Source organism: Dermacentor albipictus, chromosome 6 (genome assembly GCF_038994185.2).
Source record: "Dermacentor albipictus isolate Rhodes 1998 colony chromosome 6, USDA_Dalb.pri_finalv2, whole genome shotgun sequence".
In the NCBI taxonomy this organism is placed as follows: Eukaryota; Metazoa; Arthropoda; class Arachnida; order Ixodida; family Ixodidae; genus Dermacentor; species Dermacentor albipictus.
In genome coordinates, this window is record NC_091826.1 from 135,423,354 (window position 1) to 135,451,306 (window position 27,953).

General features: G+C 45.3%; 1 protein-coding gene, 2 long non-coding RNA genes and 1 pseudogene across 4 annotated transcripts in view; 2 read left to right on the forward strand and 2 right to left on the reverse strand.

The window, feature by feature from the left end:
* LOC139061374 (uncharacterized) overlaps positions 1-12,406 on the forward strand; it is a 42,402-nt gene extending 29,996 nt beyond the window's left edge. Inside the window, exon 3 of the long non-coding RNA XR_011515410.1 lies at positions 12,173-12,406. This is a non-coding gene — a long non-coding RNA (uncharacterized lncRNA). The remainder of the gene's footprint in view (positions 1-12,172) is intronic.
* LOC135902239 (agrin-like) overlaps positions 1-27,953 on the reverse strand; it is a 615,148-nt gene that overhangs the window by 480,414 nt on the left and 106,781 nt on the right. The window lies entirely within an intron of this gene.
* LOC135902277 (uncharacterized) lies at positions 15,864-19,952 on the forward strand. The gene is made up of 3 exons (XR_010564469.1): positions 15,864-16,245; positions 17,016-17,102; positions 19,758-19,952. It is a non-coding gene; the product is annotated as an uncharacterized lncRNA (long non-coding RNA).
* Positions 20,892-27,947, reverse strand: LOC135902252 (uncharacterized; annotated as a pseudogene).

Consider the following 27,953-nt stretch of genomic DNA (forward strand, 5'->3'; position numbering starts at 1 on the left):
ACCTGCGTGATTTACTAATACTTCCTCCCCATTACGTTTCGCACCACTTGAGTCATGCTCATAACGTTGGCATTCAATTGTGTAAAACAGAATCATTCCTACATTCATACATACCACGCACATCAAATGATTGGAATCGCCTTCCCAAATTGGTAGTAACAATTTCAGATCATGAAAAATTTGTGACTTCATTAACCAATGCCCTGTAACATGTTGTTTTTGTTTACCTCTCTATAGCTATTATTGTATAATTAGAAAGACTGGACTGCTCCTTTGTATATATATGGTATTTTTTGTAGCATGTATTTTGCCTCTTCATAACTACTATCGCCTAATTAGAAACATTGTGCTGCTTCTTGTAGTCAAAATAATGTTTTTCTGTGTTTTGTACCACTCCCCTCTGTAATGTCTGTTGACCCTGAGGGTATAATAAATAAATAAATAAATAAATAATTAAAAACATCATAGCGGGCTGAAAACAATAAACTGGTATTTTTTTGTGATGACGAAGTGCATAAATTGTGAAAATAACCTGTTTATATATATATTTCTTATATTATACAAATGAGCTGCACCCATACATTCGAATAAGCACTTCAATAGTACCACTTGGCAAAGAGCAACGGAAGACCCCTATTAAAACCCTCCAATTCTCAAGCTTGTATTCTCTCACGGTATGTCATTTCATTAATGTCTAGGAAGACAAACTTGATATGTGGAAACCAGTTACAAAAGAACATGGCCTTTACACTGTGAAAATGTTTTCTAGCAATACACTCAGTGCGAAGTCCTCCCGACGCGGTGTTGATTCATGCAAACAACCTAGAATAATAAGGTGCTCCATCGGCTAGACATGACAGCATCAAGAATCGGGAGGAGACAAGCTATAAATTACGTAAATTTTGGTTATTCTAGTTTTCTTTCTTTTGTGACTGCTACAGGTGTTTCAATTCTTTTTTGCTGATTTTCTTAGAACCCACGTTTTCACGTTTCTTTCATGCGCCAACAAGCATAAATATATTGATACGGATACTTTATCCGCCTCCGGTTAATGTATTTCACCGTATAAAAAATGTTAAACTTTATCGATTGGTGCAGGGTGCGCCTTGACGTGTCGGAGGTTTCGCGAATGTTATCGATGGTTCTGTCGATTGTCTGTTGTCGACGAACCTCGTATAATCTGATTGCATACTCGACACGAATTGTGTAGCAGTTTCTGAAAGGCGCGCGGGCACCAGCGAATACGCTGGAACTTTCGAAGACTGATGTATGAAAGCCGACGCGCTTGGCCCACAGATGAAATTTTCGACGATTGCCGACATTCCTCGCCGCTATCGTTGCGGTTGAGTCTGCATCCTTTTTCACCATGTCTACTGCGTCACATTATTTCCAACACAAATTTTTTCAATGAAACTTTGCACGCCTAATTCTTACATAGTTGGCTGGGCAATGAGCTACCAAAAAAATGAAATGGTACAACAGTTTGTGATATGATTTGGCATCGTCGTGCAGGCTCAGTGATCTTGCAGACAGACGACGCGCGAGCGCGAGCGCTGGTGTCGATGTTTTGTGCACTATGGTTACTTCAAAAATAAAAACCAACTGTTGCGCCCGGCCTACAGTCATTATTCAAACGTGTTTTCTTTATCTAAATGAGCATACAGATCACTAAATTCTTGTGTCGACCTTAGTTTACAGCAGCATGTTTTAGGCCAGACATTGACGGATGAAGACAAAATAGTCCAGCAACAGTGTGCCGCAGCCGAGCAGCGAGCTTCGGCGCGCGTCCGAGCTTGTGTTCAGTGGTTGCGTGCCCTCTTCCTCCGACCAACACGAAGTGAAGCGTTCGCTTGTCGGCGCGTGCCGAAGCTTGCCAACACGTGCCAGTCGTTGGGGCATAAGGCTCTTCGGCTTTAGGGAGGCGCCGACGGGTCGCCGAGACACAACCGTTGGAAGTCATGCGGGCCGTGCGTGCGTGTGCGTCTGTGTGCCAGCGGCGGCTACTCCTCCTTCGGACGCTCACTCCTTCTCCCCGCCTGCCGACGCGACAAGTTGGCGCCGGGTGCCTGCAGGTGCGAGCATAAGGCGGTTATGCCCACTTATGGTCCGATCTTGCGCCTGCGTTCTTGATTGGAGCAACCCGTGTTAGGGTGACCTAACACACAGGGAGCGTAAAGCAAAGCAGAAGATTGGGTCTAAAAATTAATCTGCAGAAAACTAATGTTTAACAGTCTCGGAAGAGAACAGCAGTTTACGATAGGTAGCCAGGCACTGGAAGTGGTAAGGGAGTACATCTATTTAGGGCAGGTAGTGACCGCTGATCCAGATCATGAGACTGAAATAATCAGAAGAATAAGAATGGGCTGGGATGCGTTTGGGCAGGCATTCTCAGATAATGAACCGGAGGTTGCCATTATCCCTCAAGAGAAAAGTGTATAACTGCTGTGTCTTACCAGTACTCACGTACGGGGCAGAAACCTGGAGGCCTACGAAAAGGGTTCTACTTCATTTGAGGACGACGCAACGAACTACGGACAGGAGGATGACAGGCTTAACGTTAAGGGATAAGAAAAGAGCAGATTGGGAACAAACGCGAGTTAATGACGTCTCAGTTAAAATCAAGAAAAAGAAAGGGTCGTGGGCAGGACATGTAATGAGGAGGGGAGATAACCGATGGTCATTAAGGGTTACGAACTGGATTCGAAGGGAAGGGAAGCGTAGCAGGGGGCGGCAGAAAGTTAGGTGGGCGTTTGAGATCAAGAAGTTTGCAGGGACAACACGGCCACAATTAGTACATGACCGGGGTTGTTGGAGAAGTATGGGAGAGGCCTTTGCCCTGCAGTGGGCGTAACCAGGCTGATGATGATGGTGAAAACTTTTCCGGAGAACTGCCACGCCGCCGCGCTGCTTCGCCTCACCCGCGAAGCAGCGCGGCGGATCTGGCGATGGAAAAGAAACCTGCCACGAGTAACTGCTTCAGAGGAAAAATCGAAATCAGGAAAAAAAAAAATCTATGATAACTCAAAGGGAAGCTCATTACTTTTCGAAGCGAGTTCGCGCTGCCTTAGAAGACGCACCTTTGAAGCGAGATATAGGAAGGAAGAAGAAGCATGTGCTTGGTGCGGTGAAGCTAGGGAAACGATGGAACACGTTTTATTAGAATGTGAAGACATCTGCCCAGTGGTCGATTTAGGCACCACTGGCCTCCTTGAAGCATTTGCGTTTAGCGAGAGCAGGGGAAAAGTAAACATGTCGCAGCAGAGATTAGTAAGAGACGATTGGAAGATTGGTGGAAGAAAAATAGGGAAACGACAAAAAATGGAGACGTACCAAAGCAATGTTCACAGTAGGCGGTCAGAAAATTTGGTTGAGGGAGTTCATATGTTTTTTTTTTTCTTTTTTAACCAAGGTAAGACATTAGGCACTATAATAGCAAGAGCTTGGTGGCGCAACCCACCGCCCCGTTCCAAAGCGGAAGCTCATAACATCCATCCATCCATCCATCGCGGGCTTTCTCCGCTGTGGAAGCTGCGCGAAAGCGGTGTGCGTCTGCTGTGCGCTTGATATATTGGTCGCTATTCCCGAACATTGCAATAATTTAACTCCTATAGCATACGACGTAACCACAAGATAATACTGCACCGACTCACCGCACAGAGAACGTGTTTGTGTGCAGTAAATACGGGGAGTTTGTGCATTTCCTTCTATGCTTGCAGGTTTGTTACCGCAATGGTTCGCACTTGCGGGGCTGGTTCATTATGTACGGCGTGACGAAGGTAAACGTGCTGCAGACGACGTTTTTAGTTTTAATTACCTTTTTTTCCTTACTCTTATCTCATGCATCACCCTTTTTTCCCACTTATCCATGCGAATAACGTTGTTTTCATTCTATTCTTGTGCGTGTGACTTCCTTTTGCGCGTTTCTACGCACGTGCAGCCCCCACATTTCTGTTTCAGAACTCTAGCCCCAAAACTAGGCTGCGCCGACGCCGTTCGACAGATGATTTTTGCTATGGCTTGCTGCTCCAGCACTAAGACAACTCATAAATATGTGTAAGTTCCATGCCGTAGCGCACCATTGAAATTAAATAGCCTCCAAGTGTCTTGCGTAGAAGCTGAACGCAAGAAAACTACAGCACATAGCAGACCCCCCTGGCCTTCCACTCGCTGCCCGAGCGCCCACAGGTCCGGCACAGCAGCCGCGCGGCAGTGCAAATGCCTCACACGGGAGCCGGTGCTTTGGAAACTCGGCCAGTATTTCAGGCATCGAGGATTCTATACTCGCGAACAACTTTGTGTGGCAATGACGGGTAAGCTACGGAGGCAAAGTGCGCTCAAGTTAGAGCACTTCTAAAAAGAGTGCCGCGTTTTCATCCCCGTTCCTTTAGGCTGCGGAAGAGAAAACAAACACCTCATTAGCAACAGATAAATAAGATAAAAACACACCACTAAATGTAAATGTTAACTTATTTGGCGGCTTTTCCCTTCCGCGTCTGGGCAAACGCAAAACCGTCGCACGTGAAGCTGCGTCGATTCAGCGTCTGTTCCGAGCAACAAAAAGCCCTGCCAAATTCTGGCGGACTACTTGGCGCCGTAACACATGTGCAGCAGCCAAGCCCTTGTAGCTTTCCCTTCATTGCCACACAAGGTTTTTTCGCGAGTATAGGTCACTCTAACCATGGAGTTTCATAGAATAGTTACTAGAGGTAACTATGGAGGTAGTGTCTAGGGGAGCTACAATAGGAGCAGTTGCACTAGCAGGGGAATTATTGGAAGTACATGGATTTGCCTAAGCTTCCTCGTTGTGGCTTCAAACTACTTTGTAACTTTGTAAGCTCGTCGTTTTCAACAATGTAGTGCGTAATAAATAATAAATGAACATTTTTAAATTGTCCGACGGCGCGTTTCGAACATAGCACCTCTAGCAGAGAAGCCTGATACCGAAACAAGTAAGCCACGGACGCATTTTTTTTAATTTCTAGTTTGGCTACAAGTAGCAAAGGAGTTTGTGGTCACAGATCACACTCGTTCTATATGTGTTAAAGTATCCAGCATTGACGCCACATTTTCATCACATTCAGTCGTCTTTTACAGGTTACGTACTTTCACAATAATTTTCATGGAATATTCATACACAGATCTCCCTTTAACATCACAGTGTCTGTATGCTAACAGACTACGCCTGACTGCGTGCAGCGCGAGTAAAAACATAACGTCCATCTGTTCAAAATCGCGTTCAGAAGGTAAAAAACGACTGCCATGTGGATTAAGAGTACGTCTATCTTGAAAGTTCTCAGATATATATTCCAAAGAAATATGGCATTATGGCGATGAAAACATGTTCGATCGTTTCAGCTTTGTTACACAGAAAGCATCTGCTTCCCCATGGCACATAAATTCCTCTTTCCTCTCACCACGTTATAGCAGACAAGGTTCCCGTGTGAAGCTGGAAGCAAAATGTTTTAACGTTCGCCAGTATCTACATATTTTTAACCCTTTATGTACGTCTTATGCAGGCCCTGGAAACATTAACCGATACAACGGTACAGGAAGCACACTCTCAACAAGATCGTTCATAAGATGCCTTCTTTTTACATTGTAGAGGTACTCAAGATTAGGCGACGGACACATGCATCGATATACGATGTGAGACGCCCTTATGAATTTATCGTGAGCGTGCCAGTTCTAGGAGCATTTGGATTTGGGCACCTCGACAAGCTCAATCATTGCAATTAGTGCTGATTGAGCGTGTTCGCAATATCTTCAGCACTTCGGAGAGTATAGAGAGAGAAAGAAGAATATAGGAAGGCAGGGATGTTAACCAGTTAAGAGTCTGGTTGGCTACCCTACACTGGGGGAAGAGAGAAAGGGAAGAGAGAGAAGGGAAAGAGAAGGTGCATAGACTTGTACGGAAACTGCTTGAGTTAAAGCCGCTTGCGCATCGAATAGTATAGATTGCTTTGAAATATATGAAAATGAAGGCATATCAAGCGTAGTAATCAAAGCTACAAGAAGGTCTGAATCCATAAGCACGAAGATCAGACAAATCTATGTACTTCCCATCATTTCCATAGTGGGTCAACGACTGCAGCTTCAGAGTGCGCCCTAGCATATTGTAGGAAACTCCACGACTCTAACGGTGCTAGTGTTCTAGACCGCCATGTCAGTCTCCGCGTGGCTCCCATTGGTCCAGTTTGTGCAGGCGCTCTTTTCGACGCTAGCGCCAAGGCGCCCTTCAGTTACGGCCTTTATGGGCGGGCGATACTTTAGGAAAGTGACGGCGCACATGGTTGTTTACGTCGTCATAGCAAGAGGAACAGCAGCCACGTGGCACCTCTTTTCCAAATCAGCTTTTTTTATTATACCGACTTGTCCAGCTCGCTACCCGCTTCCTCCTCCTCCACCCCCTCCCCCCCCATGTCGCATGCGCAGTTTTTTTTTTTTTGCTTTTGCCTGTGCCCGCGGCGCGTTCATTCTTACGCGCGTTCTACACAGCAAAACGGCTCTTCTTTTTTTTTTATTCAAATACACACCGAATAGACGGCACGGCATGCCACGCGCAAGTACACAAAAAACGCCAATGTGTCCTTCAAAGCATAAAGACGCTTTGGAATTGTTTGTTCCAGACTCCAGTGATGTGAAGACAGAACCCCGTACGGGATATAAAGAGGGAGAGCGCTGCTCTGTAGATAAGAACTCTCCTTCTAACTTTTGTAGTTGCTCGCATACACTACGGTGCTCTGTTGCTTGATGTTCGCTCGCCCGTAGCGATGTAATAAACCAGTTTGTTTTACGTTTTACGTTATCTTGTCTAGCTGCCGTTTCCTCCTCAATCAAGCTCCGAGCGAACGGGGCAAGCTCCGAGCGAACGCAATTTGTGTTGGTGGCAGCTCGAAGTCGTGAAGTTATTTAAAGATAAAGCGTTTGTAACAGAAGCACTAAATTCATTCCATTCTTTAATTGTTCTAAGGAAATATCAATATTTAAGGCAATTTGATTTAAAGGTGTATTCATTAGGTGTTCTAGAGTGGTTGTGGCGTGTTGACCTAGAACTATTCGAAGAACTTCGTACGGATGTGTCAACGGTTATGTTACCACGAATGAATTGAAACAAAAACTTTAGTCGCACTAGTTTTGCCCTATTTTGCCGCGGTTATAAACCAGGTCTTTTTAATATTTCAGTCGATGAATCCGTTACCTTGTATCAACCTTACTGCTTCCTCTGCACCCCCACTTACGAGTTCTTTTGTGTACGTAAATCAAACAATACTGGCGTACTACAGCACTGGTCGAACAAGCATTTTGTAGGCTAGCAGATTTGTATCTGTGGTTGCGAGACGAAGGCGTCTTCAGAGAAAGATGTGTCGCTTTAGTGCTCAGCATGTGTAATGATTTCTACTTGAGGTTACGTTGTTAACGTGGGTTACCCGCCGGAGAGCGCGTGTTAAAGTTACACCTAAATATTTACCCTGAAATACACAAGTGAAAGGTGTGTCAATAATAATGTAAGTAAAATCAGGTATCTGTTTCTTTCCGCTCACTATTAGCCTTACTGATGTTTCACTCCTGACACCAAGAAACGCCAGAATTTAATGTATGGTGATCATCATTGCAATCAACATCGCGGTACGAAAAATAATCGTCAGCGAAAAGACGGATGTCACCATGTAATTGGAAAGGCCAATCGTTTATGTATATTAAAAATAAAACTGCGCCTTAAACGCTGCCTTGGGGCACTCCAGACGTAACAGATGTTAAATTGGAAGCTTCGTTATGAATTTACACGAATTAGGAGCGGCTGAGGGCGGCACACTCACTCAGAAGTGCCCTCACTCCCATTCACTCACACTCATTTCAAAGGCGTGATTGCGAGTGAGTACCAGTGGCTGTGAGTGGAGATGAGTGCAAGTGCGAGTGAGTGCCAGTGAGGGTGAGCGCAGGTGAGTGCCAGAGAGCGCCAGTGAGTGTGAGTGGAGGTCAGTGCGAGTGTGTGCCAGTGAGTGTGAGTGGAGGTCAGTACGAGTGTGAGTGAGTGCCAGTGAGTGAGAGTGGAGGTGAGTGCCCGTGAGTGAGTGTTTAAGGTGAGCGTGAACGTGAGTGAGTGCGGGGCCTGGAAAAGTTGTGGTGAGTGAGTGCGAGTACTCTCCCACACTGTTGAGATATGCCGCAATGGTTACCGGGAAACGCTGACGGCCAATGCTGTGCAGGAAGGCGGGCTTTCTGGTAGAAACGTGGCCTCTGGCATGGGCTGATCTCGGTTGTAGTGAACAGCCGTGCCTAAATAATTGCATATTTTTCAGCTTTTTGTTATTGTTTAGCATTTTTAATATTGAAATCTCAGAATATTTTACATAAAAGGCATGCGCTGTCGGTGTTTCATTTCATGACGCTAGTTTTCGGGCTGTCAGTCTCCAAATTCTGTGGAATAACTTTGTAAACAATGTGAGACAATGTCTACACAACTTTAGAGATAGAATACTGTGGCAATATCACCCACATATCCCGCATGTCATACAGCAAGGCATTTACCTATATATGTGCGGCAATGTTTGCTCACTCAATTCCGCCGGCGCCGACACTTTCCTGCGACACGGTGGGCTTAAAGATTTCACGCTGAAATAGAACAGGTTCGCACTTGCCCTTTCGTTGCGCTTCATGTGGCTGCGTGCCACAGCTTGGGGACACATGTCTGCTAGGAAGAGCGCGGATTCATTGGGAACTGAAGTGCTGGAAGCGTATTAAAGAAAAGGGGTGATGCTTGTATCAGCGTCTCTTCGGTCTCATTGAACAATAACTAATACAACTGTTAGACTCTTTGTGCTATGTTTTGGTCTAGATGGTGCGTTTTGTCGCCCGTGCGGAGATAACTGTGTTTTACATGTGTCATGTACTTGATGGGATTGCGCATGCCAGTCCTCTGTGTATATTATGTGGATGTTTGTGTACTAAATTCAGTAGTAAGTTGGAGGTTTTTCTGTACATTCTTTCTGCTTAGTTTTTCTCGCGGCAGAACCGTATTTCAAACCGTGAAATTTTTCCTAGGCAAATACCTAAATCAGTGCGCTTGTACTTCTCGGAAGGCTATCTTGTATAGTTTGCACGTACTCAGTACAAGTGGCGGTAATGGAAAACATCGTAGGACGCAGAGCAGAGATGGAGGCTTCGGGGTGCCCAAGCGCGTGCCGCACACTCGTCGATAACAAGTGACGCCAGCGATCAGGGCTAAAATGGGTGTCCATACGCCTCATGTCGCTCAATGGCATTAAACTTAAGTAACTGACATTCATGTAAAAACATCAACTGACTTCTCTCATGCATGAAGTAGTTCATTTCTGCCTCCTTCTGATAAAAGTTGCGCATGCGCCATGCGGACAAGTAGGTAGTCCGGAGTGACGTGCAACGTTCCTTCAGCATGAGGGTAGTTAAAGTGGACTACGAAAAACTGGCCTGCATATATATATATATATATATATATATATATATATATATATATATATATATATATATATATATATATATATAGAGAGAGAGAGAGAGAGAGAGAGAGAGAGAGAGAGAGAGACTGGATTATTGATTACCGCACTAACCGTACTCAGTTTGTCGAAATTAATAATGGGAAATCCGTAACAGCTGATGTCACATCAGGTGTACCACACGGAAGCGTCTTAGCCACAGTGTTATTCCTAATTTTTATAAACGACCTTCCTGCTAACATTTCTAACATTAGACTTTTTACCGATGATTGCGTGCTATATCACGAAATTAACTCAGTCATAGACCATATAGCTTTAAATAACGCCGTAGCAGCAGTAGCGATGTGGTGTGAAGATTGGCAGATTACTATTAACGTTGACAAATCTGTCCTATTATCCGTAACAAGGAGGAAACACCTCCCCCCCCCCCCCCAAGTCACTTTTTCAGTACACACTAAACAGCATTCCTCTTGCTTCGGTCTGTGAATACAAATACTTAGGAATATTACTAACCTCCAACCTTAGATGGGATGCTCACGTTAACAAAGTCACGGCAATCGCACTAAAACAGTCATTTTTTATTAATAGACGCCTCAGACTAGCACCATCTTATATAAAGCTACTAGCATACAAAACATTTGTCAGACCGGTACTAGAGTATACAAATGTCGTTTGATTTCCTTTCACTAACAAGCTGATTAAAAAACTTGAAGGTGTTCAAAGAAAGGCGCTCAGGTACATTTGTAACCAACATAGGCTAACAGACTCGCCGGCAGAACTACTCAAATAAGCCGGGATGCTAACTCTTCAAAACAGAGCAAAACTAGCACGCCTTAAAACCATTTACCAACTGGTAAACAACCAATTAAATCTGGATACCTCACGATACATAACGAAATCTCAAACGAGGGAAACACGTCATAGCCCCTCCCACACTAAACGAGTATTCATTCCGTACTGACACTTTCAGGTATTCTTTCTTTCCACAGACAACACGCGATTGGAACGCCTTGGACGTGAGCTCTGTTAATAGTTAATTACTAACTGCCTTTATCACACTTGTTCAGAACGATCTGCTTAATCAGTAATTATTTTTGCTTATTGTCAGTATCAGTTTGCTAATAGCTTTGTTTTTTTTGCATATTGTGGAACAATTATTCTTTCCAACCCAAATCCTGCAGCATGAACCTCATCATATATTTTTTACTCCTGCTGATGTATAAGCTTATTCTGTGTATTAAAGTGTATTTCTAAACCTTTTTATATTGTCATGTTTGTATGTCAATGTACTTTTTCAATGCCCTGTCTGTTACGATCCCTGACGGGATTGAGAGTATTGCATAAATAAATAATATATATATATATATATATATATATATATATATATATATATATATATATATATATATATCAACAGCCTGGTTACGTCCACTGCAGGGCAAAGGCCTCCCCCATACTTCAACAACCCCGGTCATGTACTAATTGTGGCCATGTCATCCCTGCACACTCCTTAATCTCATCCACCCACCTAACTTTCTCCCGCCCCCTGCTACGCTTCCCTTCCCTTGGAATCCAGTTCGTAACCATTAATGACCATCGGTTATCTTCCCTCCTCATTGCATCTCCTGCCCATGCCCCCCATTTATTTTTCTTGATATCAACTAAGATGTCATTAACTCGCGCTTGTTCGCTCACCCAATCTGCTCTTTTCTTATCCCTTAACGTTACACCCATCATTATTCTTTCCATAGCTCGTTGAGTCGTCCTCAATTTAAGTAGAACCCTTTTCGTAAGCCTCCAGGTTTCTGCCCCGTAGGTGAGTACTGGTTAGACACAGCTATTATAAGCTTTTCTCTTGAAGGATAATCGCAACCTGCTGTTCATGACCTGAGAATGTCTGCCAAACGCACCCTAGCCCATTCTTATCCTTCTGATTATTTCCGTCTCATGATCCGGATCCGCAGTCTTTACCTGCCCTAAGTAGATGTATTGCCTCACCTCTTCCAGTGCCTCGCTACCTATTCTAAATTGCTGTTCTCTTCCGAGATTGGTAAACATTGCTTTAGGTTTCTGCAGATTAATTTTGTGACCCACTCTGCTGCTGTGCCTCTCCAGGTCAGTGAGCATGCATTGCAATTGGTCCCATATATATATATATATATATATATACATATATATATATATATATATATATATATATATATATATGTGCAGTGTCATTGCATATCCAAGGTGGATCCAATTTGGTCGTGAAGCTTCGGGCGAAAAGCGGTTCAGAACCAATGGTCACCGACGTAAGCAAGGGTGGTCTGAAAGCAGGGATTGAAGAGCGACTATGCGTGAAGGCAACAAACATTGCGAAAGAATAAAAACATTTTTAATTAACACGAGACACAGTTTGATTCATTCGACCAAACTAAAATTCTTAATCCATTTTATGAATAAAGGACAACTCTACTTTAGTGTATCATTGCCAATAGATAGCTCTGTTTGAGCGCCAACTACACTTACCGCTGTTATCACTTGCAATGCAATGAAGCTCTTAAAGTGTGCATAAAGGCGTGCTCGTAAAGTTCACCTATAGAATACGCTTGCCTCACACGTTGTGTTGTTTCGCTTGTCAACGTTTCTCTGAATTTTGTGGCACCGCTGGTTTCATTTTTACATTTTTTTTCTTTTTTTTTACATATTCTTCACAGGAGGACAGACATCGATTGACAGTTGGCGCGAAGAAAGAGACGTCAAGACAGGAAGAGGGCGAACGACCATAGACGAGGTAGAAGGGCGAGTAAGCGGTCGTGCGTTGAACGGCGGTATTATATGCAAAAGTCATGAATGGCAAAACTGCGTCCCAGTTTCTGTGATCGGGTTTGTTATACAGTCGCCCTGATTTTTAATAATATAGCGCGAGCGTCGACTGAACTGCTGGTGAGCGCCTTATAACCATGCACCATGCAATGGACCTCCAACTATTTGCCGTGGCAAGCTTTCGCACGATCCCTCTCTCACGATCGCCGTGATCGCCGTGAACTACTTGCCGTGACAAGCTTTCGCACGATCAAACCCCGGCCCTCAGTCCCCAGCAGCTGCGAAGCAACTGACCACGGCGGCGGTCAGACCTGCGACGCTGCAGAGGGTGCTAAGAATCACTGGCTCCGGACAGGCCGCCAATGGAATATGAACCTGGCAACGTTTAACGCTAGAACGCTATCTAGTGAGGCGAGTCTAGCAGTGCTATTGGAGGAATTAGAGGGCACTAAATGGGATATAATAGGACTCAGTGAAGTTAGGAGGCCAAAAGAAGCATATACAGTGCTAAAAAGCGGGCACGTCCTGTGCTACAGGGGCTTAGCGGAGAGAAGAGAACTAGGAGTCGGATTCATGATTAATAAGAATATAGCTGGTAACATACAGGAATTCTATAGCATTAACGAGAGGGTGGCAAGTCTTGTTGTGGAACTTAATAAGAGGTACAAAATGCATGGTGTCGTAGGAAGCGGAGAGCGAAAAAGAGCATCTGCATTCTGGTGTTTTTTAACGCACTTGTAGGTAAAGTCGTATTCCTGCAGACGAAGAATCCACCGACCAAGTCGTCCAGACCAATACTTCAGCGTTGAAAGCCAGCATAATGCATGATGGTCTGTAACGATGGTAAAATGGCAGCCGTGAAGATAAGGTTGAAACTTCTGCACAGACCTGACGATAGCTACGCTTTCCTACTCCGTAATGGTGTAATTCTTTTCAGCGTTTCCCTTATGAAAATGAACCATGAGTTTCTGTAGAGGACGTGATGTGTTCCTAAGGTGACATCAGACATGCATAAGAAATGCATCGTCTAATGTTTTTTGGCATCACAAGTACATCAGAGACTCAAATGACAATGCACCTTAAGATTTCTGATGAGAGGAGTATACAGCTTTTTTGTGTTATTGCTAATGTCAAAGTACATCACGTATGAATGTGTACGATGCCAAGTCGTGAAAAATTCTTTGTAATGCGATAGCATTAAATGGCTCATGAGCCGGAAAATCCGGCATTGTCGGCCTGAGCACTCGATGTACAAAGAGGTTACAAACTCTCAACCTTTCATGGGAGTTAAACCCACTACCTTTGGCGGTAATTAAGGCTACGAACCCACGACCTTTGGTGTTAAGATACCGTTAATTAAGACAGTTATTGAAGATATAGTTAATTAATGCACTCGAACGCACGTACCACCCTTAGTGGAAGTCGAAGCATGTTAATTAATATGTTAATTAATGTGCAGCTGATTATTATGTCGTTAATTAAGACACTCGTACCCACGACCTTTGGTGTTACTGAAGGCGCTGTTAATTAAGGCGTAGTTAAGATACAGTTATTCGAGGCACTCGAACCCACGACCTTTGTTAATGATGACGATGCTAATTAAGGCGCAGTTAATTACGACCTAGGAATTAAGTCACTCCAACTCATTATCTTGTGTGGGAATCGAACCCACTGACATTGTTGTTAATGAAGGCGGTGTTAATTGAGCACAGTTAAGATACAGTTATTTGAGGCACTCGAACCCACGACTTTTGTTAATGATGATGGTGCTAATTAATGCACTGTTAATTAAGATCTAACAGTCAAGTCACTCGCACCCAGTACCTTGGGTGTGAATCGAACCCACGACCTTTGTTGTTAATGAAGGCGATGTTAATTAATGTACTGTTAATTAATATAGTCACTTAAGGCACTCGATCCCACGGCCTTAGTTGGTAAAGTTTATGTTAATTAAGGCATATTTAATTAATATATAGTTAATGAAAACACTCGAACCCATGATCTTGTGTAGGAGTTGTGCCCACGAACGTTGTCGTTAATGAAGGCGATGCTAATTAATGTACAGCTAATTAAGATATAGTTGATGAAAGCACTCGGACCCATGACTCTTGGTGGGAGTCGAACTCATGACCATTGGTGTTAATGAAGACGATGTTAAGTAAGGTACCGTTAATTAGGATACAGTTAATTAAGACACTCGGACCCTTGGCCTTTGCTGGGAGTGGTTTTGATTCATCGTTGGGGGCAGTCTAAGAGACAAAAATGAAGAAAACGATATAACACAGCATGAGCGCCGAATACTCTGGAAACGCTTCCGATATATCAGGGCTAGGCACAAAACAACGACGTCATTTTCTTTCCTTTTTAAAGAGCACTGTAAGATTGTGTTACCCCGTTATCACATTTGGTAAACAGTGCCAAACTATAGCGTATGCCTTGTTCTGGGCAGTTTGATTACTCGGATGTGTTACTAGTCTTTAAGTGGCAAACCGACAATTCTGCAGATTGACATGATCATGACATGGAAAACTGCGCGTAAAAAATTATGGGGTTTTACGTGCCAAAACCACTTTGTGATTATGAGGCACGCCGTAGTGGAGGACTCCGGAAATTTCGACCACCTGGGGTTCTTAACGTGCACCTAAATCTAAGCACACGGGTGTTTTCGCATTTCGCCCCCATTGAAATGCGGCCGCCGAAGCCGGGATTCGATCCCGCGACCTCGTGCTCAGCAGCCCAACACCACCATAGCCACTGAGCAACCACGACGGGGAAAAAAAGAAAAGGAAAAGAAAGTGCGCGTAAGCGGCAGCGTCTATTTGCTGGAACGCACTGTAGTACTTGGTTGCACGCACATCGTACGCCAGCGCACACTTCTGGCATATACCACATAGGCCAAATGCACGCTGCCGAGACATGTGGGTTTTTCGAGGAATCTTCGTGGGTAGCACGATCAACACGGAAGGCACGAGCGACAGGAGTGCAACCCGCGCACGTTAAACACGCCAACACGAAAGCAAGATACGGACGACAGGGGTGTAAGCTGCGCCACACGAGCAGATTTGATGATTTCCGACTGACACTGTTGCAACGGGCACTAAAACATCGCACACTGCACATGTGTCGCTCGGAGATCGCGTCAACGATGTCTGAGGCTATATAGTTGATGTGAACGACAGCAGGAAGTTATTTAAATTGAAGTGACGGCGCAGGTAGCACGGGGAGCAGCGAAATGCGTAATTCACGGTTTTTATGAGAGGTAACTGAAGTGAAAATCGTTCGAATAGCGTCACCGCAACGGCTTTCTATAGGGTTAACATTTTCAGATCTCGAAGGCCATGCTTTTGCTGGCTGCAGATAGCCGAAGCGATTCAAATTGAAAATGCGTTATAGAATTTCTTTCTATGCCAAGCTATAGCTTACAATATAGACTTATCTTTGGTTCTCTTTGTCTTGCAACAGCTATGCGCAATTAGGCAGCCGCACAAATCCTCAGATGACGCTAGCCGAGACATTGGCTGGCCCCAACCGACCTGTTCGTGGCGCCACCTACCGTCCCGTTTCCTATCCAATCCAATCCAATCAGCCTGTCGCTCTGTTTTCGAGTCGGTCGGGTGTGCGAGCTGCAACGATGTGCTTGTTAGATCGTGTGTTTTTGTGTTTGCTGTAACCAAATGTGACTTAGTTCGCGTGCGCATAAGCGCCACAGACAACTTGTGTCTCGCTGCAAACTCGCCGTGTGCGTGGCGCGCCAGCGAAATGTGGACCAACGATGTTCATGCTGTGGAGTGCGTTCCCTTTGTCTCTGGTTGTCGTGGAAAGTTGGGTGGACGTCGCGAAGAAATAATGCGTGTTGTTAGCGTGCCACTGCTCGTCCACTATGCACCGGTATGTCTGCTGGGAGTAGCATCGAAGCACTGGCAACTTGGAGGGCGCTTTTCGACCGCGTCGGGCCGTTCAAAAGGTGAGTAACCGTGCTTGCTAACTACACACGTGTTGTGCGTGCTTCTCGTGTGGGCATAGGGTGCCTTGCGAACGTAGGAAAGAGAACTCCCACGACAACAGTGAAACCTATGCCGATGCTTGCTGGGTGTCAGGGTTTAGTTGCGCGAATTAATTGCCATAATGCAGAATTGAAAATCTTGATAAGCGTTTTCTTCTGATGAGAAAGATTACGTTCAGAAATAATCGTGTTCATCATGCGCGCTTGTGCGTGAGCTCCCGTTTTTCTGCTGAAGTCGCATGATAACGACTCATCTACCTCTTGACCGATTCTTACTGCTATGACGTTTCCTCGCTTATAAATGATTCGACGTTGTAGATAATCTCTGCTTACAAGGTTTTCGATTTACGAGCTGTATTGGGGAAAAAAAATGTAAGCAATCACAGCGTGCTACTAGTACAGGTTTGTTTTGAAGGGGTGTTGCCATAACTTCGACGTAAATAAACATTACAAGGGATAGTTACTTAAAGTTATGAAAGAAACTCTAGAATCGTTATGTAAACAAACATTCATGTAATGCGCTGCTGCTCCTGCGTGTGAAATTTTGCCTTGTTGAAGGGGTCCCTGTTATCGTGACATTCATCAGTAACTTTGACTTTGTGCTCTGTTGCCACCCTGCACCAGTGCATGCATTGTTTTCATGACTGTTTTTACATGCTCCTTGCATGTGTTCACTATGTGATAGTCTTACTGTGCCACAGCTATAAGTTAACACAGAATTCTCTTTGTAGTGGTGAAGCCGTGACCCACAACAGTGTCCACATAACCCGTGGCCATGGCTGCAGCAACACGGCGTGTAATCTGGATGGATATGTCAGGTATGCTTTAAGTGTACGTGTTCACAAAAGTAGGATCTCGGTATCATTAGTGGATAAGTGTATCGACATATTACTTAATGCATCTTGCTAAATAGGCTAAATATTTCTGCAACATCATTCCACTTGCTGCTTATTTGTGTTTGTAGATATTATGCACACATTATCTTGTTCTGTTAAAACTACACGTCGCATGTCCTGACGTTTAGTATTTTTCTCGCATCAATTGCTTGGCTGCAAGTCCATTTTATTTTTGCCTATTACACAGTATGTTTCTTTTTATCTTGGTTTTATTTGTTTGGAACTGTTTCTTATGCTGTAGCCCATATTTCCCTGTTTTCCTTTCTGCTTATGATACACACATGTGCTGTTTTTGTCCATGTAAGAATTCGAAGTGTAGTGTGCCATATATGTCACAGGTCTAAGCACGCAGTGTGCCTACCATTGTTTAACATTGACATTTACAATCATGTCTGTCTTGTTCTCAGAATAACTGTCACTGGCAAATACACATTTGATGAACTAGAATTTCTTGAAATGAAATAGGAAGGCCAGTATTCATTGTGCTGCAGTTACTTAAGTAGTGAGGTGTTTTCTGGTAAGCTTTCTATTTTTTCTCTCACTTTCTTCGTATTCTTTTCTTTGCAAGCTGCCCTTATTCATGCTGGTAGGCATTGTAGCAGTTGTGAGTGTGTTTACTGCAGCAATGTCACAGCTAGTTTGCACACACTACAGGATGCCAACAGATACCCATCACTGTTTTTGTGCATTTCTGAGAACCAGCTGTGTCCACTCGGCGAAACTTGTAGTGTCCATTTGAATTTACCAGTCAGTTCATGTAACATTTCAGGACAAAATTTACGCAGTCAGAGAAGGGAGAATATGCAACATGACCTTGGCTAACAACTGACTGTTTAAGTTGTTGGAAGGACTAACAAAAATAGCACTGGATGTGCACTTGTGTTGTGCACCAGTTAATTTGAGAGGGATGGCAGAAGTTATAATTCAAAGGCATAAAATCATGGTAAATGGTGTCTGCATAAAAAGAAGTAAATAGGCACACACTAATTTCTATCCCTTGTAATCTACAAAGGATGCCTTTCTTCATGCATTGATAATGGGGGCTGGCTCACACTTATTGTTATTTATGTGGTGCGCCTGACTGATTTCTCTTGCCAATTTTCAGCCATGGGTGAAAACAGATAAACAATCCTAATCTGGCCTGAAGCCCCATTGCAGATATGTGTGGCCAAGTCGGACGAGCATACTGGTCTTTTGAATGAAATATGGTGATCTCACAGGTACATATTTAGGCACCAGCCAGTCTGCGCTATGTACATTTGACCACATGTGAAAGGAATACAGCACAGTGCCTCTGACACGCACTGGACAAATTTGGTGCTACCTTTAACCAAGCAAGCCTCGCTTGCCTCCTTGCGTTTCTCGATTCAATTTTCAATTCAATCAGTTCATGTAACTTTTCAGGACAAAATTTGCGCAGCGAGGGAAGGGAGACCATACAACATGACTGTTGTGCATTTGCTGCCTAATTTATTTTTGCTGAAAATATACGTGCATTGCAGTCCACAAGTGAATTGACAAAGGCACCCAGGCATTGGAGGCTTGCTTAGTTAAAAATACCCAAAATTTGTCTCGTATCTTTCAGGGTTAATGTAGGCTACTCTTTTGAACACGTGCATATTTGGTCCAATGTACATCGGGCACGCTGACTAGCCGGTGCCTCAGCATGCGCCTAGGAGGGCACCATAATTCACTCAAAGGACCAGTGTGCTCGTCTTATTTGACCATGCATTGACACGGCAAGCTGTGCACTGGATTTAGCTTGTTTATCTGTTTCGTTCGCCTATGGCAACCGACTGATACAACAAAATCAGTGAAGAATACCACAGCCAAAAATGGGACGTGTGTCAGTTGACGCTCATTATGATTGCATGACAAAGAGGAATACTCTCTAATGACATGGCATAGCAACCACCATGCTTATTTATTAAATTATTTTTATGCAAGCTTGTTTGTCATGCTTCTACGCATTTGTTTTTCAACTTGTGCCCTCCCTCTGAAAGCAGTGCTCGGATGTAAATGATAAAAAACCCCAGACATGGTGTGGTGTATTTCTTGAATGGGATATATGCCATCATTCAGGAGGCCAACACATGCATGACATAGTAGGCTTGGAATGTATGAGAACTGTGCCCGTAGCTGATGCAAATATTCTATAACGACTGGCACTTGGATGTCTCTGGGATGCATTGGGTTGCCCATACACAAACACTCCTACGCTCATTTCCATGCCAAGTAATTAGTGAGAATTTCTCATTCACGCTAGCAATCCACAGACACAGCTGTCCTTTGTCAAGTGGAAACCGATATAGCTGAAGTAGTTCACGACATGTACACATGCCACAGCTGATCCATGTTGCACATTTGTGCAGCTAAGAGCAATTTCTGCTTACTGTAGTTACTGCTGCACCCAAAGGCCACACAGTGGTTCCTCAACTTTGTGTGAACCGACACCACATAAATTTTTCGCAGAACTAGCTATAACGTCTCCAGACCGTTCTGCAGCAAGTGATACAGTGTGTATTTCTGTGGTTGATTGCCAAGTTTTGTTAATTATCTGTCCTTTCTACCATGCAGGGTACACATGCACTTACTTCAAGATGACGACACTCCACCTCAAGAACAGCCTCTCCTCAGTGATAAGTAGCGAGATTAAATGAAAGGGAGATATCACATCCGTAACCAGGCTGATACTGTGTTTTCCTTTCATTTAACCTCCTTCTGCATTTAAGGAAGCATTGATATGCCCAATAAATGTTTTTGTTAAATTTCTTTCGTTGAGTAATGTCTAACACGCAGCATATGTAATGCCCATGTACATGTCAGAAGTGCTGCATCTTCACTGGACGTACATGCATACAGGCTGCATATATATAGCACCAAAGATAGTCACGCACAGGTAACATATTTAAATAAGGTCTGACTGCCATTGGGACACATGAGAAAATGTTACCACACGTGGTGGCCAATTTTGTTATAGGAGTAATACGAGCACCGGCAGTCTAATGTATAAGCTCATTAGAGATTCGCTAGGAAGACGTGAGAAAGTCACAAGAAAACTGCTTTGGAGCGCACATTAGGAAGACATTTCATGCTCACAAGAAAAGCACTCGTCAAGAGTTCTACAGAAAGACGGTGGCCAATATGTTATAGAATGACATTAGGAATACATCAGAAAATTCCAAAGAAACTCATCAGAAAGTCTGATGGCTGTGATGTCAAAACTCGTCAGACTTTCATGTGAAACTCATCTCATATTTTCATAAGGGTTGTCAGAACGCGACTTGCGTACGCGACAACCCTCTCACCTAAAGTGTCGTCTCGCTCTAAAAGAATGCTACTAATGCAGGGACCACTAGCATCCGTATGCATGTGGGTAGGAGCAGCTTCGTCAAAATGGCGAAGTACTGGTTCAGATGTGAGAGCGCCCTTCAGATGGCCGAGCGCTGAATCCCATTCGGGAGACCACACGAAGGGAACATTAGAACTCAGTAATTTGTGCAGAGGTGACACTATTCAGGCGAAGTCTCATATGAATCGGTGAAAATTGGATGCGAGGCCTAGAAAACTGCACAAATCTTTTGATCTTTTCGGGATAAGAGAAGTTCTGAACTGCAGAAACCTTGCCAGGATCAGGACGAATGCCGTCTTTGCTTACAGTGTGACCTAATACCTTGTTCGCCTTGCTCGCAAAATGGCATTTATTGGTGTTCAGCTGAAGTCCAGCGCTGGCAAGGCACGTGAGAACTTCATCCAGACGTTGCAGGTGCTGAGAGAAGGTTGACAAGAAAACAACAATATCGTCCAGGTAGCACAAGCAAGTCTTCCCCTTCAGGCCGCGAAGAAAGGTGTCAATCATGCGGTCGAACCTTGCGGGCGCATTGCAGAGGCCAAATGGCATGACAATAAACTCGTAGGGCCCATCTGATGTTGAAAACGCTGTTTTCTCTTTATCGTCCTCATGCATATGTATCTGCCAGTAGCCGGAACGCAGATCGAGACTGGAGAAGTACTCAGCACCCTGCAGGGAATCCAAGGCATCGTCTATTCGCGGCATAGGATATACATCCTTGCGTGTGATCTTGTTAAGTGCTGGGTAGTCGACACAAAATCGAACAGAGCCGTCTGTTTTGCGCACCAACACCACGGGGATGACCAAGGGCTAGCAGAAGGACGTATTGTGTTCAATTGGAACATGTCGGCGACGTTCTCGTGAATGACTTTCCTCTCGGTAAGCGATACATGATACGGTCACCGGCACACGATGAATGTACCATCTGTCTATCTGATGCGTCGTAATCGAAGTCTTTCCCAATGAAGCAGAATGTGCGTCAAACGAAGCTTCGTGTTTTTGGAGCAAAGCAAGCTACTGTTGTGACTGCGAAGGTCTCAGATCGGAACTGATGGCAGCTGCAAGAGCTCAAGGAGATGCGGCCCATCCAATACAAGGAACCTCAGAGAAAGCTGCTTTAAAGTAAACAACATAGGTAAACTCTGATACAGCGGCGCAAGGCAATCTAGTGCCTTTAGGGATGAGAATGTTTTCGGATGTTGGGTTTGTAGCGTAGAGACGTACACAGCCACAATAAAACCAAACCAGTCCTGATGCAAAGCCTCTCCCTCTTGCGAGGCAGCATGCAGATGGTAATACGAGCATGTCACCGCGGTCAATGACATCAGACGTGATAGTAACAATTTTTTGATGGAGAGGAGGTAGTGCGGTATCTTCTGCGGCAAGTAAGTGGAGTGGTGCGTCAACGGCATAAGTAAATAAGTCGTGTCGGTCATGTGGAGAACCCGTTGCCCGTATCAGATGGAGGCGGAGGCCGTAGAGAGAAAATCTCATCCCAATATGAGCTGCTGGGCCCACGAACATAGTACTGCAAATTGTATGTAACGCAGGGGTCCATCGATGGAAATACGAGCAGTGCACATGTCGGTAGGTCGAATGGAAGCCTCTTGAGCAGCGAGTAGCGTAGGTCCATCATAGGGGGTCGTAACTTTGCGGAGTCGCGAACACAATACACGGTGAATAACTGAAACACTAGCACCAGTGTCTATCAAAGCTTCCACTTGTACACCTTCTACTACAACCAATATCATATGCACGGACGCGATGGAGGAATTTCTGTCCTGCCGTTCGATGCAGCTTTTCCTTCAAAAGCTGCATAATTCAGTTTTCCGGACGATGCTCGGCAAAATGAGAAGCAGGTCTAAGGGGGGACGTAGCGCGGCGAAGGGTTGACGGCGAGCGGCGTCTCGCAGGACGGTACGTTGGAGCCGTCTTGGATTCTACAGTAGGTGATGAAGAGCGGCCGCGCGGTGGACCATAAGGACGGCGTTGGTCATGGAGGCTCCCTAGACGTTGAAAATAGATCCGGGAGAAAAGTCATCCGGTTCGTATATGTAATATCCTTGACGCTCGTCTTGCTGGCACTTGCGGCGAAAACGTGCTATGTGGCCACGAAAACCGCAATAGTAGCAGATGGAACGAGGAGGACGCCACTGCGTAAAGCTGGTTTGGGTAGGCCATGTGGGCCGGTGTCGGTTTTGGAGGCATCGGCGGAACGATGACTGGAGTAACTGCGGCTACTTGTTCGTACGGTGGTGGAGCCCTAGGAGTTAGAGGGTCCGTGTACGCTGCACCAGCCATGGACGCCAAGTCCTCCTTGGTAACGTCTCGCAGGTTGATATCCGAGGCATGAGAACGCAAGATACTGTAGCTGTTCTCGAATTATTGCGCGGATAATTGCTCGTAACGTGGGGTAGTTGGCGGTAGTGTGTGCAGTGGTGTCTGGCTGCAACCGTACTCATTCGAGTTCGTCAAGGCGCTGTCAAGTATCGACGATATCAGCGACGGTAGCGGGGATCTTGATGGCTAAAGCCTTGAAAGCGACTGCTCCAATGCCTTTGAGGATGTGGCGAACCCTTTGTGATTCGGTCATGGCCGTGCTCACGCGTCTACAAAGAGCAAACACATTCTCGATGTACGACGTATAAGACTCCCCGAGTTATTTCTTGCGAGTGTCGAGCGTCTTTTTTGCGAGGCCGGAACGAACAGCCGCTGCGCCCAAGATTTGGCGGAGCTGCTGTTTGAAAGAGCCCCAATTCGTGAAATCAAACCTCATGGCTAAGGTTGATTTCTTGTCAGATAAAAGGCGACGTGACCTAGCTTGGACGCATCGTCCCAACGGTTAGCTGAAATCACTCGGTCGTTGTCATCCAGCCAATCCTTGACGCCTTCACCGTGAAGTACAGCGAACAGATAGGGATCGCGCTGGTGCCCACTGACAATCCAATACGGAGAGGCTTGCGTAGCCGAGGCTGATATGGCTGAAGTAGAAGTGCCTGTTGGCTCTTCCTGCGACATGCTGGCGGACAGCTGGCACAATCGGCAACCTGATCAAAGCTCCAGCAGGTTGAGCGGAGAGTCAGAGGACGGAGGACAGAAGAGCCCACTCCACCACTTGTACCGCAGCAGTTATCACGACGTTTATTACGCGTCGGAGGTGCGGCGTACCGACCACGCCCACAGCACGCATCACACTGAAGAGGAAGCCCCACAAACGATGATGACGAAGAACCCTATGTGAACCCCGCATGATGATGATCATGTACAGATGACAAAGAATAGCTTATAAATGCCCACAATACCATTATTAAACTTGTCCGACTGCAGGATTGGAACACAGGACCTCTAGTACAGGAGCCCAGCATTGAGAGCATTGCACCACGGACGCATGCATCGACAGGCGACATAAAACTCCCTTATGAATTTATAACGGGCAAGTGAGTGCCTTGAGGCGCTTAGGGCGTTTCGATTTGGCCACCTCGGCAACCTTAAGTGTTGCAAATTGTAGCGATTTTGCGTGTTCGCTGTGTCTTTTGAACTTCGACAAGTACGCGTTGCTCTAGAATTTACGTCCGTGAAGGCATATAATGTGTAATAAACAATGCCACAAGAACGTCTGAATGCACAAGCAGGAAAATCAGACAGATCCATGTACTTCCTATCATTCTTATCGTGGATGAGCGATTGTAGCGCCAGAGTTCTCTCTAGTAATTATTGCATGAAACGCTATGACCAAACCAAATTATATCCCTTTGAGAACGAATGATGTTAAATGTTGAGAGTGGCAATACGTTGTGTTCGTATATCAATTCAATGCTAACGCATTACCGCCGATAGTCATCGTCAGATGGGTCCTTCTGCAACTTTAGTCGCGTTAATGCAGTAGCGTCTTTAGGGTGCTTCAATGACTCTCCGGGGGCAATCTGTCGACCTATCTATGTATGTATATACGCTTCTATCCATCCGGCCCAACTGGTACTTTGTGAAATCTATGTTCGAACGGTAAGAGCGGAGGAAAGAGGGTTCCAAACCAAGCGTTGGGCCAACTTGAGTTGCTGAGTTCAATGTCCACCTATTAGACAGGTAAATGATTTATTTCTAATGAGACAGGGAGACGTCCTCGTCTAAGGGCTCCACCACGGGCTTCACCAAGGGCTCTAAGGGCTGAACTAAGGGCTCCACCAAGGTGGAGCCCTTAGTTCAGGGCCCCATTGGCTCGTCCCACTCCGCGTGCCCACCGGATCAGCCGTCCTTGCTCTTGCGGGTCTAAGCTGGTCAACGCAATCTCCCAGGAGAAAGGTGAACGTGAAGGAATAGGGGAGTAACCCGGAGTGTGTGGGCGATCCCAGGGGCATTAACATACTTTGGGCTTTGTTCCACTGTAGGCACAGTATGAGGGGAATTGTGGGAAGGTGGAAGAGGTGAAGATAAAAGAGACAGCAGAATGAATTAGAAAATGAACTGCACCACGTCCATACCAGTGTCGCTTGCGTCGCATTGAACTATGAATTCCTTTGTGTGGTCTGGCGCGCGAAGCACAGGACGAGAAACCAAAAGCGTTTTCAAACTTCGGAAAGCGTTCTCTTTGTCCGTATCTCAGTGTACGCTACTTGGTGCTCCCTTTCGGAGGGCGTCCGTTAATGGACTTGCCATTTGCGAGTAATTCGAAATGTACTGTTGATAGCATCCCACAAGTCCCAAAAATTAACGAAGGTCTGTTTTCGTGCGTGGCTGAGAAAATCCTACAATCGTAGATATTTTCAGCTCGGCCGGCCGTCTCGTGCGATTGGCCGACAACATGGCCCAGATACGTAACCTGTGAACAACCAAATCTACACTTTCCTGCTTTCATTGTTAAGCCGGCTTCCCTCAACCGTGAGAGCACCTGTTTGAGGTGCGACACGTGTTCTTTCCAGCTGTCCGAAACAATAGCTACATCATCAAGATATGGCAAGGCGATCTCCTGCAAGTCATTTAGGACAATATCCATTAACTTAGAGAAGCTAAACGGCGCGTTCTTCAGCCCGAAGCTGAGTGCGAGAGGGCGAAAAGTGCCTACAGGTGAGATGAATGCTGCATAGCGGCTGGCACTTTCTGAAAGGGGAACTTGCCAGTACCCAGGCATGAGATCTATAGTTGAAATGTATTTAGCAGCGCTAACTCTTTCGATTCGTTCTTCAATTTTGGGTATTGGATACAGCTGATCCCTGGTGATGGCATTTAACTTACTATAGTCAACACACGGACGAGGGTCCTTGTTAGGGGTTTCTACCAGTATTAGCGGTGACGTGTAGTCACTCTCAGTGGGCTCAATAACTCCCAACTCTTGCATGCGCTGTATCTCTGCCTCCATAATTTCTCTCTGTCTTGGAGACACCCTGTTAGGCTTTGCTCTTACAGGTTCGGTTGATGTCAGCTCTATTTCATGCGTTATTATTTCGGTTCTACCGGGCCGATCGCTGAATCTGTGGAAATATTCCCCTATCACCCGTTTCAGCTCATCTAGCTGCTCGGGTCTAAGGGCGTGCGAGCTTACCGAATGTTGTACGACTACTTCTAGGCCGATTTCAGAGATGGCGGTCGCCCTATACTCCTTAAACTTGGTACTAGTGCCACCCTGCTCTTTGATGGTATAGTTAACGACTCCGCTCCGCTCTATATACGACTTCATTACATTGCAGTGATATGTCCTCACCTCCTTCCTGCGACCGCGCATTTCCGGAGCATAGTTAGTATCTGAAAGTTTGTGCAATACTTTAACGGGCCCGTCCCAGTGAACTTCAAGCTTGTTCTTTCTTGAAGGTTTGAGGACCATTACCTGGTCTCCGGAGTTAAGCGTACGAAGCCTCGCATACTTGTCGTAATAGAATTTGACGTTCTTTTGAGCTACTCCCATGTCCTTTCCGACTAGTTCTTTGGTTGCGCTTAGTCGTTGCAGCAGATTTAGCACGTATTCAACCACTGTAGGACTCTCTGCTCTTTCCTCCCACATCTCTCTTCACATTCGTAGTGGAGAACGGTGTGTCCTCCCATACACTAGTTCTGCTGGCGAGAACCTTGTCGCTTCATGTGCAACCGTTCGCAAAGCAAACAAAGATGCCGGCAGACACTTCTCCCAGTCCTCCTTGTGCTCGTAACAGAGCGCACGCAAAACTCGCTTAAGCACCGAATGCCACCTTTCTACACTGTTTGACTGAGGGTGATAGACGGAACTGTGTATTACCTTAACCCGAACTTTTGCGAGAATGTGGTAGTCAGTGCGCTGGTGAATACTGACACTTGATCAGCCTGAATTTCGGCTGGAAACCCAACTTGTGCAAACGCTGTCAAAAGCGCGTCTACTACTTCGGTGGAGCTGAGCTCTTTCTGAGGGATTGCTTCTGGAAACTTTGTAGCCGGACACAGCATGGTAAACAGATACCTGTAACTGTGATTTTTGGTAGAGGCCCTGCCGTGTCTATTAGAAGTCGTCTGAAAGGCTTTGTTATTAAAGGCACTAACTTTAGTGGAGCTTTCCATGTCTCTCCTGGTTTACCCGAGCGCTGGCAGGTGTCGCATGATCTTACAAAGTTTTCTACGTCTTTGAAACAGCCAGGCCAGTAGTATTCCATAAGCAATCTTTCCTTTGATTTGTTTATGCCTAGGTGGCCAGACCACCTATTTCCATGACAGAGACTTAGAAGGTCCTCCCTATACTTAGTAGGTACGACTAGCTGATCTAAAATCCTACCCTTTCGATTTCTGTAGTGCCGATACAATTCTTCTCTCTCATGTATCGTCACCTTGCGCCTAGCAATGCCTTCTTTAGCTGTGTCATGTAATTTAGCTAAGCTGTCATCCTTCTTTTGCTCCCCTGCCAGTGACTCTCTTTCCACACGTAAGAGCTTATCCAAGTTCTTTGAGGCCGGTGATAATAACGACCCTGTCTTGATTGCGATTGCGTGAGCTTGCTCTTCCTGCGGGCTTGAACTTTGACACTCTAGTGCTACGCTCTCATTGAGCTGGTTAGCTGGCAGGCTCTCCTCAACTGTTTTTTTGTCCCTCGGGCCTAGCTCGTATTAGGGTATTGAAGTTATCCCCTTTTCTGCTTCCGCTGGAACAACTTGTGCATTTTCAGCCGAAAGCGACGCGATTTTGCGAGCTTGGCCTCGAGTCAATGCGTGTACTACGCCCTCTCCCAGTTTAAGCCCCTTTTCACGGAGTAACTGATTCGAACGATTCGAAAAAATGTAAAGGTATAGCAGTGACAAAAATTTCAAAATTCTAGCCTCGGTCACTACCTCCCCGAACGAACCACTCATTTTGACTTTGGCCATGGGCAGATACACGATGTGTTCTTCTACAACCTGTTTGATCCATGCTAGTTCTCCGGTGAAGTCAACTACCGTCACGTAAGACGGATGGACAATGTCCATCGTGGT